The sequence below is a fragment of the Thunnus thynnus genome, chromosome 16 (assembly GCF_963924715.1).
Source record: "Thunnus thynnus chromosome 16, fThuThy2.1, whole genome shotgun sequence".
Classification (NCBI taxonomy): Eukaryota; Metazoa; Chordata; class Actinopteri; order Scombriformes; family Scombridae; genus Thunnus; species Thunnus thynnus.
In genome coordinates, this window is record NC_089532.1 from 26,745,639 (window position 1) to 26,758,419 (window position 12,781).

The 12,781-nt window shown below is 41.3% G+C and overlaps 1 long non-coding RNA gene and 18 other non-coding genes across 19 annotated transcripts in view; all 19 read left to right on the plus strand.

The window, feature by feature from the left end:
• LOC137199870 (uncharacterized) overlaps positions 1-12,781 on the plus strand; it is a 72,934-nt gene that overhangs the window by 20,118 nt on the left and 40,035 nt on the right. The gene's annotated exons all lie outside the window — the stretch shown is intronic.
• Positions 320-460, plus strand: LOC137200493 (U4 spliceosomal RNA). The gene has a single exon (XR_010931964.1). It is a non-coding gene; the product is annotated as a U4 spliceosomal RNA (small nuclear RNA).
• On the plus strand, positions 1,031-1,171 carry LOC137200494 (U4 spliceosomal RNA). Its single transcript, XR_010931965.1, has one exon. It is a non-coding gene; the product is annotated as a U4 spliceosomal RNA (small nuclear RNA).
• LOC137200603 (U4 spliceosomal RNA) lies at positions 1,743-1,883 on the plus strand. Its single transcript, XR_010932064.1, has one exon. It is a non-coding gene; the product is annotated as a U4 spliceosomal RNA (small nuclear RNA).
• On the plus strand, positions 2,455-2,595 carry LOC137200559 (U4 spliceosomal RNA). Its single transcript, XR_010932024.1, has one exon. It is a non-coding gene; the product is annotated as a U4 spliceosomal RNA (small nuclear RNA).
• On the plus strand, positions 3,167-3,307 carry LOC137200549 (U4 spliceosomal RNA). Its single transcript, XR_010932016.1, has one exon. It is a non-coding gene; the product is annotated as a U4 spliceosomal RNA (small nuclear RNA).
• Positions 3,879-4,019, plus strand: LOC137200495 (U4 spliceosomal RNA). Its single transcript, XR_010931966.1, has one exon. It is a non-coding gene; the product is annotated as a U4 spliceosomal RNA (small nuclear RNA).
• On the plus strand, positions 4,591-4,731 carry LOC137200497 (U4 spliceosomal RNA). The gene has a single exon (XR_010931968.1). It is a non-coding gene; the product is annotated as a U4 spliceosomal RNA (small nuclear RNA).
• LOC137200580 (U4 spliceosomal RNA) lies at positions 5,303-5,443 on the plus strand. The gene has a single exon (XR_010932043.1). It is a non-coding gene; the product is annotated as a U4 spliceosomal RNA (small nuclear RNA).
• On the plus strand, positions 6,015-6,155 carry LOC137200498 (U4 spliceosomal RNA). Its single transcript, XR_010931969.1, has one exon. It is a non-coding gene; the product is annotated as a U4 spliceosomal RNA (small nuclear RNA).
• On the plus strand, positions 6,726-6,866 carry LOC137200499 (U4 spliceosomal RNA). Its single transcript, XR_010931970.1, has one exon. It is a non-coding gene; the product is annotated as a U4 spliceosomal RNA (small nuclear RNA).
• On the plus strand, positions 7,437-7,577 carry LOC137200500 (U4 spliceosomal RNA). The gene has a single exon (XR_010931971.1). It is a non-coding gene; the product is annotated as a U4 spliceosomal RNA (small nuclear RNA).
• LOC137200555 (U4 spliceosomal RNA) lies at positions 8,149-8,289 on the plus strand. The gene has a single exon (XR_010932021.1). It is a non-coding gene; the product is annotated as a U4 spliceosomal RNA (small nuclear RNA).
• Positions 8,861-9,001, plus strand: LOC137200501 (U4 spliceosomal RNA). Its single transcript, XR_010931972.1, has one exon. It is a non-coding gene; the product is annotated as a U4 spliceosomal RNA (small nuclear RNA).
• LOC137200502 (U4 spliceosomal RNA) lies at positions 9,573-9,713 on the plus strand. Its single transcript, XR_010931973.1, has one exon. It is a non-coding gene; the product is annotated as a U4 spliceosomal RNA (small nuclear RNA).
• Positions 10,285-10,425, plus strand: LOC137200504 (U4 spliceosomal RNA). Its single transcript, XR_010931974.1, has one exon. It is a non-coding gene; the product is annotated as a U4 spliceosomal RNA (small nuclear RNA).
• On the plus strand, positions 10,997-11,137 carry LOC137200581 (U4 spliceosomal RNA). Its single transcript, XR_010932044.1, has one exon. It is a non-coding gene; the product is annotated as a U4 spliceosomal RNA (small nuclear RNA).
• On the plus strand, positions 11,709-11,849 carry LOC137200505 (U4 spliceosomal RNA). The gene has a single exon (XR_010931975.1). It is a non-coding gene; the product is annotated as a U4 spliceosomal RNA (small nuclear RNA).
• On the plus strand, positions 12,420-12,560 carry LOC137200506 (U4 spliceosomal RNA). The gene has a single exon (XR_010931976.1). It is a non-coding gene; the product is annotated as a U4 spliceosomal RNA (small nuclear RNA).

The following is a 12,781-nucleotide window of genomic DNA, read 5'->3' on the forward strand; positions in this document are numbered from 1 at the left end:
GAATCAGGGAAATAACGATATTTGTGACCTGCAAACGGCTCCCTTTGAAACTGGCCCCTGCTTTAATAGAACCCGAACGTGGAAATTATGGGTATGTGGTCTGAAAAAGTAGGTTGTCCTACGTTTGTGAAATTTCTCTGTGCGACCGGGATCATAAAGTTATGGAAAAGGCGGAGTTTGTAATCAACAAGCCAATCACGTGCAACATGAACATGTCATCGATCTGCCAGTACTGTACATCCGGTAAGGTTTGAGAATTGCACCACGAGCGTTGTGAGCGTTGGAGCAGGTCCACTTTTAAGTCATAGGTGTTATGGATATCCTTTCGCAGAGGCAATTTCATAGTCTATGAAGTTCTACTGAGACGTGATTATTGCTGGTTGAAAACTTAACCCAATACCCCGCCTGGATGACTTGAAATATAGTCAGCTGTGGCAATTTTTGTTAGTCTCTAAGGAGACTTTAATTTCTGTGAATGTTAACGTTTCCCTGAGTCTGTTAGTAGTACTTGTTTTCTCTGCCATGAATACATTTAGGTTTTTTTCAGATCTTTTTGAACTGGTTTTCTGCAATGAACCAAACTTTCAATCTCTCGGAATCCTGGTTTAAAGAAACCCAGCCGTGCTAATCCTGGGTAGGCCTATCTAATTTCAAAACGAGAACCGTAGGACTCGTAAATGTATCTGTAGTTTGTGAGTGAAAATCCTTTGCGAATCAAGGAAATAACGACATTTGTGACCTGCAAACGGCTCTCTTTGAAACTGGCCCCTGCTTTAATAGAACCCGAACGTGGAAATTATGGGTATGTGGTCTGAAAAAGTAGGTTGTCCTACGTTTGTGAAATTTCTCTGTGCGACCGGGATCATAAGGTTATGGAAAAGGCGGAGTTTGTAATCAACAAGCCAATCACGTGCAACATGAACATGTCATCGATCTGACAGTACTGTACATCCGGTAAGGTTTGAGAATTGCACCACGAGCGTTGTGAGCGTTGGAGCAGGTCCACTTTTAAGTCATAGGTGTTATGGATATCCTTTCGCAGAGGCAATTTCATAGTCTATGAAGTTCTACTGAGACGTGATTATTGCTGGTTGAAAACTTAACCCAATACCCCGCCTGGATGACTTGAAATATAGTCAGCTGTGGCAATTTTTGTTAGTCTCTAAGGAGACTTTTAATTTCTGTGAATGTTAACATTTCCCTGAGTCTGTTAGTAGTACTTGTTTTCTCTGCCATGAATACATTTAGTTTTTTTTCTGATCTTTTTGAACTGGTTTTCTCCAATGAAGCAAACTTTCAATCTCTCGGAATCCTGGTTTAAAGAAACCCAGCCGTGCTAATCCTGGGTAGGCCTATCTAATTTCAAAACGAGAACCGTAGGACTCGTAAATGTATCTGTAGTTTGTGAGTGAAAATCCTTTGCGAATCAGGGAAATAACGACATTTGTGACCTGCAAACGGCTCTCTTTGAAACTGGCCCCTGCTTTAATAGAACCCGAACGTGGAAATTATGGGTATGTGGTCTGAAAAAGTAGGTTGTCCTACGTTTGTGAAATTTCTCTGTGCGACCGGGATCATAAGGTTATGGAAAAGGCGGAGTTTGTAATCAACAAGCCAATCACGTGCAACATGAACATGTCATCGATCTGCCAGTACTGTACATCCGGTAAGGTTTGAGAATTGCACCACGAGCGTTGTGAGCGTTGGAGCAGGTCCACTTTTAAGTCATAGGTGTTATGGATATCCTTTCGCAGAGGCAATTTCATAGTCTATGAAGTTCTACTGAGACGTGATTATTGCTGGTTGAAAACTTAACCCAATACCCCGCCTGGATGACTTGAAATATAGTCAGCTGTGGCAATTTTTGTAAGTCTCTAAGGAGACTTTTAATTTCTGTGAATGTTAACGTTTCCCTGAGTCTGTTAGCAGTACTTGTTTTCTCTGCCATGAATACATTTAGTTTTTTTTCTGATCTTTTTGAACTGGTTTTCTCCAATGAACCAAACTTTCAATCTCTCGGAATCCTGGTTTAAAGAAACCCAGCCGTGCTAATCCTGGGTAGGCCTATCTAATTTCAAAACGAGAACCGTAGGACTCGTAAATGTATCTGTAGTTTGTGAGTGAAAATCCTTTGCGAATCAGGGAAATAACGATATTTGTGACCTGCAAACGGCTCCCTTTGAAACTGGCCCCTGCTTTAATAGAACCCGAACGTGGAAATTATGGGTATGTGGTCTGAAAAAGTAGGTTGTCCTACATTTGTGAAATTTCTCTGTGCGACCGGGATCATAAGGTTATGGAAAAGGCGGAGTTTGTAATCAACAAGCCAATCACGTGCAACATGAACATGTCATCGATCTGACAGTACTGTACATCCGGTAAGGTTTGAGAATTGCACCACGAGCGTTGTGAGCGTTGGAGCAGGTCCACTTTTAAGTCATAGGTGTTATGGATATCCTTTCGCAGAGGCAATTTCATAGTGTATGAAGTTCTACTGAGACGTGATTATTGCTGGTTGAAAACTTAACCCAATACCCCGCCTGGATGACTTGAAATATAGTCAGCTGTGGCAATTTTTGTTAGTCTCTAAGGAGACTTTTAATTTCTGTGAATGTTAACGTTTCCCTGAGTCTGTTAGCAGTACTTGTTTTCTCTGCCATGAATACATTTAGTTTTTTTTCTGATCTTTTTGAACTGGTTTTCTCCAATGAACCAAACTTTCAATCTCTCGGAATCCTGGTTTAAAGAAACCCAGCCGTGCTAATCCTGGGTAGGCCTATCTAATTTCAAAACGAGAACCGTAGGACTCGTAAATGTATCTGTAGTTTGTGAGTGAAAATCCTTTGTGAATCAGGGAAATAACGACATTTGTGACCTGCAAACGGCTCTCTTTGAAACTGGCCCCTGCTTTAATAGAACCCGAACGTGGAAATTATGGGTATGTGGTCTGAAAAAGTAGGTTGTCCTACGTTTGTGAAATTTCTCTGTGCGACCGGGATCATAAGGTTATGGAAAAGGCGGAGTTTGTAATCAACAAGCCAATCACGTGCAACATGAACATGTCATCGATCTGCCAGTACTGTACATCCGGTAAGGTTTGAGAATTGCACCACGAGCGTTGTGAGCGTTGGAGCAGGTCCACTTTTAAGTCATAGGTGTTATGGATATCCTTTCGCAGAGGCAATTTCATAGTCTATGAAGTTCTACTGAGACGTGATTATTGTTGGTTGAAAACTTAACCCAATACCCCGCCTGGATGACTTGAAATATAGTCAGCTGTGGCAATTTTTGTTAGTCTCTAAGGAGACTTTTAATTTCTGTGAATGTTAACGTTTCCCTGAGTCTGTTAGCAGTACTTGTTTTCTCTGCCATGAATACATTTAGTTTTTTTTCTGATCTTTTTGAACTGGTTTTCTGCAATGAACCAAACTTTCAATCTCTCGGAATCCTGGTTTAAAGAAACCCAGCCGTGCTAATCCTGGGTAGGCCTATCTAATTTCAAAACGAGAACCGTAGGACTCGTAAATGTATCTGTAGTTTGTGAGTGAAAATCCTTTGCGAATCAGGGAAATAACGATATTTGTGACCTGCAAACGGCTCCCTTTGAAACTGGCCCCTGCTTTAATAGAACCCGAACGTGGAAATTATGGGTATGTGGTCTGAAAAAGTAGGTTGTCCTACATTTGTGAAATTTCTCTGTGCGACCGGGATCATAAGGTTATGGAAAAGGCGGAGTTTGTAATCAACAAGCCAATCACGTGCAACATGAACATGTCATCGATCTGACAGTACTGTACATCCGGTAAGGTTTGAGAATTGCACCACGAGCGTTGTGAGCGTTGGAGCAGGTCCACTTTTAAGTCATAGGTGTTATGGATATCCTTTCGCAGAGGCAATTTCATAGTCTATGAAGTTCTACTGAGACGTGATTATTGCTGGTTGAAAACTTAACCCAATACCCCGCCTGGATGACTTGAAATATAGTCAGCTGTGGCAATTTTTGTTAGTCTCTAAGGAGACTTTTAATTTCTGTGAATGTTAACGTTTCCCTGAGTCTGTTAGTAGTACTTGTTTTCTCTGCCATGAATACATTTAGTTTTTTTTCAGATCTTTTTAAACTGGTTTTCTCCAATGAACCAAACTTTCAATCTCTCGGAATCCTGGTTTAAAGAAACCCAGCCGTGCTAATCCTGGGTAGGCCTATCTAATTTCAAAACGAGAACCGTAGGACTCGTAAATGTATCTGTAGTTTGTGAGTGAAAATCCTTTGCGAATCAGGGAAATAACGACATTTGTGACCTGCAAACGGCTCTCTTTGAAACTGGCCCCTGCTTTAATAGAACCCGAACGTGGAAATTATGGGTATGTGGTCTGAAAAAGTAGGTTGTCCTACGTTTGTGAAATTTCTCTGTGCGACCGGGATCATAAGGTTATGGAAAAGGCGGAGTTTGTAATCAACAAGCCAATCACGTGCAACATGAACATGTCATCGATCTGCCAGTACTGTACATCCGGTAAGGTTTGAGAATTGCACCACGAGCGTTGTGAGCGTTGGAGCAGGTCCACTTTTAAGTCATAGATGTTATGGATATCCTTTCGCAGAGGCAATTTCATAGTCTATGAAGTTCTACTGAGACGTGATTATTGCTGGTTGAAAACTTAACCCAATACCCCGCCTGGATGACTTGAAATATAGTCAGCTGTGGCAATTTTTGTTAGTCTCTAAGGAGACTTTTAATTTCTGTGAATGTTAACGTTTCCCTGAGTCTGTTAGTAGTACTTGTTTTCTCTGCCATGAATACATTTAGTTTTTTTTCTGATCTTTTTGGACTGGTTTTCTGCAATGAACCAAACTTTCAATCTCTCGGAATCCTGGTTTAAAGAAACCCAGCCGTGCTAATCCTGGGTAGGCCTATCTAATTTCAAAACGAGAACCGTAGGACTCGTAAATGTATCTGTAGTTTGTGAGTGAAAATCCTTTGCGAATCAGGGAAATAACGACATTTGTGACCTGCAAACGGCTCTCTTTGAAACTGGCCCCTGCTTTAATAGAACCCGAACGTGGAAATTATGGGTATGTGGTCTGAAAAAGTAGGTTGTCCTACGTTTGTGAAATTTCTCTGTGCGACCGGGATCATAAGGTTATGGAAAAGGCGGAGTTTGTAATCAACAAGCCAATCACGTGCAACATGAACATGTCATCGATCTGCCAGTACTGTACATCCGGTAAGGTTTGAGAATTGCACCACGAGCGTTGTGAGCGTTGGAGCAGGTCCACTTTTAAGTCATAGGTGTTGTGGATATCCTTGCGCAGAGGCAATTTCATAGTCTATGAAGTTCTACTGAGACGTGATTATTGCTGGTTGAAAACTTAACCCAATACCCCGCCTGGATGACTTGAAATATAGTCAGCTGTGGCAATTTTTGTTAGTCTCTAAGGAGACTTTTAATTTCTGTGAATGTTAACGTTTCCCTGAGTCTGTTAGCAGTACTTGTTTTCTCTGCCATGAATACATTTAGGTTTTTTTCAGATCTTTTTGAACTGGTTTTCTGCAATGAACCAAACTTTCAATCTCTCGGAATCCTGGTTTAAAGAAACCCAGCCGTGCTAATCCTGGGTAGGCCTATCTAATTTCAAAACGAGAACCGTAGGACTCGTAAATGTATCTGTAGTTTGTGAGTGAAAATCCTTTGCGAATCAGGGAAATAACGACATTTGTGACCTGCAAACGGCTCTCTTTGAAACTGGCCCCTGCTTTAATAGAACCCGAACGTGGAAATTATGGGTATGTGGTCTGAAAAAGTAGGTTGTCCTACGTTTGTGAAATTTCTCTGTGCGACCGGGATCATAAGGTTATGGAAAAGGCGGAGTTTGTAATCAACAAGCCAATCACGTGCAACATGAACATGTCATCGATCTGACAGTACTGTACATCCGGTAAGGTTTGAGAATTGCACCACGAGCGTTGTGAGCGTTGGAGCAGGTCCACTTTTAAGTCATAGGTGTTATGGATATCCTTTCGCAGAGGCAATTTCATAGTCTATGAAGTTCTACTGAGACGTGATTATTGCTGGTTGAAAACTTAACCCAATACCCCGCCTGGATGACTTGAAATATAGTCAGCTGTGGCAATTTTTGTTAGTCTCTAAGGAGACTTTAATTTCTGTGAATGTTAACGTTTCCCTGAGTCTGTTAGTAGTACTTGTTTTCTCTGCCATGAATACATTTAGTTTTTTTTCTGATCTTTTTGAACTGGTTTTCTCCAATGAACCAAACTTTCAATCTCTCGGAATCCTGGTTTAAAGAAACCCAGCCGTGCTAATCCTGGGTAGGCCTATCTAATTTCAAAACGAGAACCGTAGGACTCGTAAATGTATCTGTAGTTTGTGAGTGAAAATCCTTTGCGAATCAGGGAAATAACGACATTTGTGACCTGCAAACGGCTCTCTTTGAAACTGGCCCCTGCTTTAATAGAACCCGAACGTGGAAATTATGGGTATGTGGTCTGAAAAAGTAGGTTGTCCTACGTTTGTGAAATTTCTCTGTGCGACCGGGATCATAAGGTTATGGAAAAGGCGGAGTTTGTAATCAACAAGCCAATCACGTGCAACATGATCATGTCATCGATCTGCCAGTACTGTACATCCGGTAAGGTTTGAGAATTGCACCACGAGCGTTGTGAGCGTTGGAGCAGGTCCACTTTTAAGTCATAGGTGTTATGGATATCCTTTCGCAGAGGCAATTTCATAGTCTATGAAGTTCTACTGAGACGTGATTATTGCTGGTTGAAAACTTAACCCAATACCCCGCCTGGATGACTTGAAATATAGTCAGCTGTGGCAATTTTTGTTAGTCTCTAAGGAGACTTTTAATTTCTGTGAATGTTAACGTTTCCCTGAGTCTGTTAGCAGTACTTGTTTTCTCTGCCATGAATACATTTAGTTTTTTTTCTGATCTTTTTGAACTGGTTTTCTCCAATGAACCAAACTTTCAATCTCTCGGAATCCTGGTTTAAAGAAACCCAGCCGTGCTAATCCTGGGTAGGCCTATCTAATTTCAAAACGAGAACCGTAGGACTCGTAAATGTATCTGTAGTTTGTGAGTGAAAATCCTTTGCGAATCAGGGAAATAACGATATTTGTGACCTGCAAACGGCTCCCTTTGAAACTGGCCCCTGCTTTAATAGAACCCGAACGTGGAAATTATGGGTATGTGGTCTGAAAAAGTAGGTTGTCCTACGTTGTGAAATTTCTCTGTGCGACCGGGATCATAAGGTTATGGAAAAGGCGGAGTTTGTAATCAACAAGCCAATCACGTGCAACATGAACATGTCATCGATCTGACAGTACTGTACATCCGGTAAGGTTTGAGAATTGCACCACGAGCGTTGTGAGCGTTGGAGCAGGTCCACTTTTAAGTCATAGGTGTTATGGATATCCTTTCGCAGAGGCAATTTCATAGTCTATGAAGTTCTACTGAGACGTGATTATTGCTGGTTGAAAACTTAACCCAATACCCCGCCTGGATGACTTGAAATATAGTCAGCTGTGGCAATTTTTGTTAGTCTCTAAGGAGACTTTTAATTTCTGTGAATGTTAACGTTTCCCTGAGTCTATTAGTAGTACTTGTTTTCTCTGCCATGAATACATTTAGTTTTTTTTCAGATCTTTTTAAACTGGTTTTCTCCAATGAACCAAACTTTCAATCTCTCGGAATCCTGGTTTAAAGAAACCCAGCCGTGCTAATCCTGGGTAGGCCTATCTAATTTCAAAACGAGAACCGTAGGACTCGTAAATGTATCTGTAGTTTGTGAGTGAAAATCCTTTGCGAATCAGGGAAATAACGACATTTGTGACCTGCAAACGGCTCTCTTTGAAACTGGCCCCTGCTTTAATAGAACCCGAACGTGGAAATTATGGGTATGTGGTCTGAAAAAGTAGGTTGTCCTACGTTTGTGAAATTTCTCTGTGCGACCGGGATCATAAGGTTATGGAAAAGGCGGAGTTTGTAATCAACAAGCCAATCACGTGCAACATGAACATGTCATCGATCTGACAGTACTGTACATCCGGTAAGGTTTGAGAATTGCACCACGAGCGTTGTGAGCGTTGGAGCAGGTCCACTTTTAAGTCATAGGTGTTATGGATATCCTTGCCCAGAGGCAATTTCATAGTCTATGAAGTTCTATTGAGACGTGATTATTGCTGGTTGAAAACTTAACCCAATACCCCGCCTGGATGACTTGAAATATAGTCAGCTGTGGCAATTTTTGTTAGTCTCTAAGGAGACTTTTAATTTCTGTGAATGTTAACGTTTCCCTGAGTCTGTTAGTAGTGCTTGTTTTCTCTGCCATGAATACATTTAGGTTTTTTTCAGATCTTTTTGAACTGGTTTTCTCCAATGAAGCAAACTTTCAATCTCTCGGAATCCTGGTTTAAAGAAACCCAGCCGTGCTAATCCTGGGTAGGCCTATCTAATTTCAAAACGAGAACCGTAGGACTCGTAAATGTATCTGTAGTTTGTGAGTGAAAATCCTTTGCGAATCAGGGAAATAACGACATTTGTGACCTGCAAACGGCTCTCTTTGAAACTGGCCCCTGCTTTAATAGAACCCGAACGTGGAAATTATGGGTATGTGGTCTGAAAAAGTAGGTTGTCCTACGTTTGTGAAATTTCTCTGTGCGACCGGGATCATAAGGTTATGGAAAAGGCGGAGTTTGTAATCAACAAGCCAATCACGTGCAACATGAACATGTCATCGATCTGACAGTACTGTACATCCGGTAAGGTTTGAGAATTGCACCACGAGCGTTGTGAGCGTTGGAGCAGGTCCACTTTTAAGTCATAGGTGTTATGGATATCCTTTCGCAGAGGCAATTTCATAGTCTATGAAGTTCTACTGAGACGTGATTATTGCTGGTTGAAAACTTAACCCAATACCCCGCCTGGATGACTTGAAATATAGTCAGCTGTGGCAATTTTTGTTAGTCTCTAAGGAGACTTTTAATTTCTGTGAATGTTAACGTTTCCCTGAGTCTGTTAGTAGTACTTGTTTTCTCTGCCATGAATACATTTAGTTTTTTTTTCGATCTTTTTGAACTGGTTTTCTCCAATGAAGCAAACTTTCAATCTCTCGGAATCCTGGTTTAAAGAAACCCAGCCGTGCTAATCCTGGGTAGGCCTATCTAATTTCAAAACGAGAACCGTAGGACTCGTAAATGTATCTGTAGTTTGTGAGTGAAAATCCTTTGCGAATCAGGGAAATAACGACATTTGTGACCTGCAAACGGCTCTCTTTGAAACTGGCCCCTGCTTTAATAGAACCCGAACGTGGAAATTATGGGTATGTGGTCTGAAAAAGTAGGTTGTCCTACGTTTGTGAAATTTCTCTGTGCGACCGGGATCATAAGGTTATGGAAAAGGCGGAGTTTGTAATCAACAAGCCAATCACGTGCAACATGAACATGTCATCGATCTGCCAGTACTGTACATCCGGTAAGGTTTGAGAATTGCACCACGAGCGTTGTGAGCGTTGGAGCAGGTCCACTTTTAAGTCATAGGTGTTATGGATATCCTTTCGCAGAGGCAATTTCATAGTCTATGAAGTTCTACTGAGACGTGATTATTGCTGGTTGAAAACTTAACCCAATACCCCGCCTGGATGACTTGAAATATAGTCAGCTGTGGCAATTTTTGTTAGTCTCTAAGGAGACTTTTAATTTCTGTGAATGTTAACGTTTCCCTGAGTCTGTTAGCAGTACTTGTTTTCTCTGCCATGAATACATTTAGTTTTTTTTCTGATCTTTTTGAACTGGTTTTCTCCAATGAAGCAAACTTTCAATCTCTCGGAATCCTGGTTTAAAGAAACCCAGCCGTGCTAATCCTGGGTAGGCCTATCTAATTTCAAAACGAGAACCGTAGGACTCGTAAATGTATCTGTAGTTTGTGAGTGAAAATCCTTTGCGAATCAGGGAAATAACGATATTTGTGACCTGCAAACGGCTCCCTTTGAAACTGGCCCCTGCTTTAATAGAACCCGAACGTGGAAATTATGGGTATGTGGTCTGAAAAAGTAGGTTGTCCTACGTTTGTGAAATTTCTCTGTGCGACCGGGATCATAAGGTTATGGAAAAGGCGGAGTTTGTAATCAACAAGCCAATCACGTGCAACATGAACATGTCATCGATCTGACAGTACTGTACATCCGGTAAGGTTTGAGAATTGCACCACGAGCGTTGTGAGCGTTGGAGCAGGTCCACTTTTAAGTCATAGGTGTTATGGATATCCTTTCGCAGAGGCAATTTCATAGTCTATGAAGTTCTACTGAGACGTGATTATTGCTGGTTGAAAACTTAACCCAATACCCCGCCTGGATGACTTGAAATATAGTCAGCTGTGGCAATTTTTGTTAGTCTCTAAGGAGACTTTTAATTTCTGTGAATGTTAACGTTTCCCTGAGTCTGTTAGTAGTACTTGTTTTCTCTGCCATGAATACATTTAGTTTTTTTTCAGATCTTTTTAAACTGGTTTTCTCCAATGAACCAAACTTTCAATCTCTCGGAATCCTGGTTTAAAGAAACCCAGCCGTGCTAATCCTGGGTAGGCCTATCTAATTTCAAAACGAGAACCGTAGGACTCGTAAATGTATCTGTAGTTTGTGAGTGAAAATCCTTTGCGAATCAGGGAAATAACGACATTTGTGACCTGCAAACGGCTCTCTTTGAAACTGGCCCCTGCTTTAATAGAACCCGAACGTGGAAATTATGGGTATGTGGTCTGAAAAAGTAGGTTGTCCTACGTTTGTGAAATTTCTCTGTGCGACCGGGATCATAAGGTTATGGAAAAGGCGGAGTTTGTAATCAACAAGCCAATCACGTGCAACATGAACATGTCATCGATCTGACAGTACTGTACATCCGGTAAGGTTTGAGAATTGCACCACGAGCGTTGTGAGCGTTGGAGCAGGTCCACTTTTAAGTCATAGGTGTTATGGATATCCTTGCGCAGAGGCAATTTCATAGTCTATGAAGTTCTACTGAGACGTGATTATTGCTGGTTGAAAACTTAACCCAATACCCCGCCTGGATGACTTGAAATATAGTCAGCTGTGGCAATTTTTGTTAGTCTCTAAGGAGACTTTTAATTTCTGTGAATGTTAACGTTTCCCTGAGTCTGTTAGTAGTACTTGTTTTCTCTGCCATGAATACATTTAGGTTTTTTTCAGATCTTTTTGAACTGGTTTTCTCCAATGAAGCAAACTTTCAATCTCTCGGAATCCTGGTTTAAAGAAACCCAGCCGTGCTAATCCTGGGTAGGCCTATCTAATTTCAAAACGAGAACCGTAGGACTCGTAAATGTATCTGTAGTTTGTGAGTGAAAATCCTTTGCGAATCAGGGAAATAACGACATTTGTGACCTGCAAACGGCTCTCTTTGAAACTGGCCCCTGCTTTTATAGAACCCGAACGTGGAAATTATGGGTATGTGGTCTGAAAAAGTAGGTTGTCCTACGTTTGTGAAATTTCTCTGTGCGACCGGGATCATAAGGTTATGGAAAAGGCGGAGTTTGTAATCAACAAGCCAATCACGTGCAACATGAACATGTCATCGATCTGACAGTACTGTACATCCGGTAAGGTTTGAGAATTGCACCACGAGCGTTGTGAGCGTTGGAGCAGGTCCACTTTTAAGTCATAGGTGTTATGGATATCCTTTCGCAGAGGCAATTTCATAGTCTATGAAGTTCTACTGAGACGTGATTATTGCTGGTTGAAAACTTAACCCAATACCCCGCCTGGATGACTTGAAATATAGTCAGCTGTGGCAATTTTTGTTAGTCTCTAAGGAGACTCTAATTTCTGTGAATGTTAACGTTTCCCTGAGTCTGTTAGTAGTACTTGTTTTCTCTGCCATGAATACATTTAGTTTTTTTTCAGATCTTTTTGAACTGGTTTTCTCCAATGAAGCAAACTTTCAATCTCTCGGAATCCTGGTTTAAAGAAACCCAGCCGTGCTAATCCTGGGTAGGCCTATCTAATTTCAAAACGAGAACCGTAGGACTCGTAAATGTATCTGTAGTTTGTGAGTGAAAATCCTTTGCGAATCAGGGAAATAACGACATTTGTGACCTGCAAACGGCTCTCTTTGAAACTGGCCCCTGCTTTAATAGAACCCGAACGTGGAAATTATGGGTATGTGGTCTGAAAAAGTAGGTTGTCCTACGTTTGTGAAATTTCTCTGTGCGACCGGGATCATAAGGTTATGGAAAAGGCGGAGTTTGTAATCAACAAGCCAATCACGTGCAACATGAACATGTCATCGATCTGCCAGTACTGTACATCCGGTAAGGTTTGAGAATTGCACCACGAGCGTTGTGAGCGTTGGAGCAGGTCCACTTTTAAGTCATAGATGTTATGGATATCCTTTCGCAGAGGCAATTTCATAGTCTATGAAGTTCTACTGAGACGTGATTATTGCTGGTTGAAAACTTAACCCAATACCCCGCCTGGATGACTTGAAATATAGTCAGCTGTGGCAATTTTTGTTAGTCTCTAAGGAGACTTTTAATTTCTGTGAATGTTAACGTTTCCCTGAGTCTGTTAGTAGTACTTGTTTTCTCTGCCATGAATACATTTAGTTTTTTTTCTGATCTTTTTGGACTGGTTTTCTGCAATGAACCAAACTTTCAATCTCTCGGAATCCTGGTTTAAAGAAACCCAGCCGTGCTAATCCTGGGTAGGCCTATCTAATTTCAAAACGAGAACCGTAGGACTCGTAAATG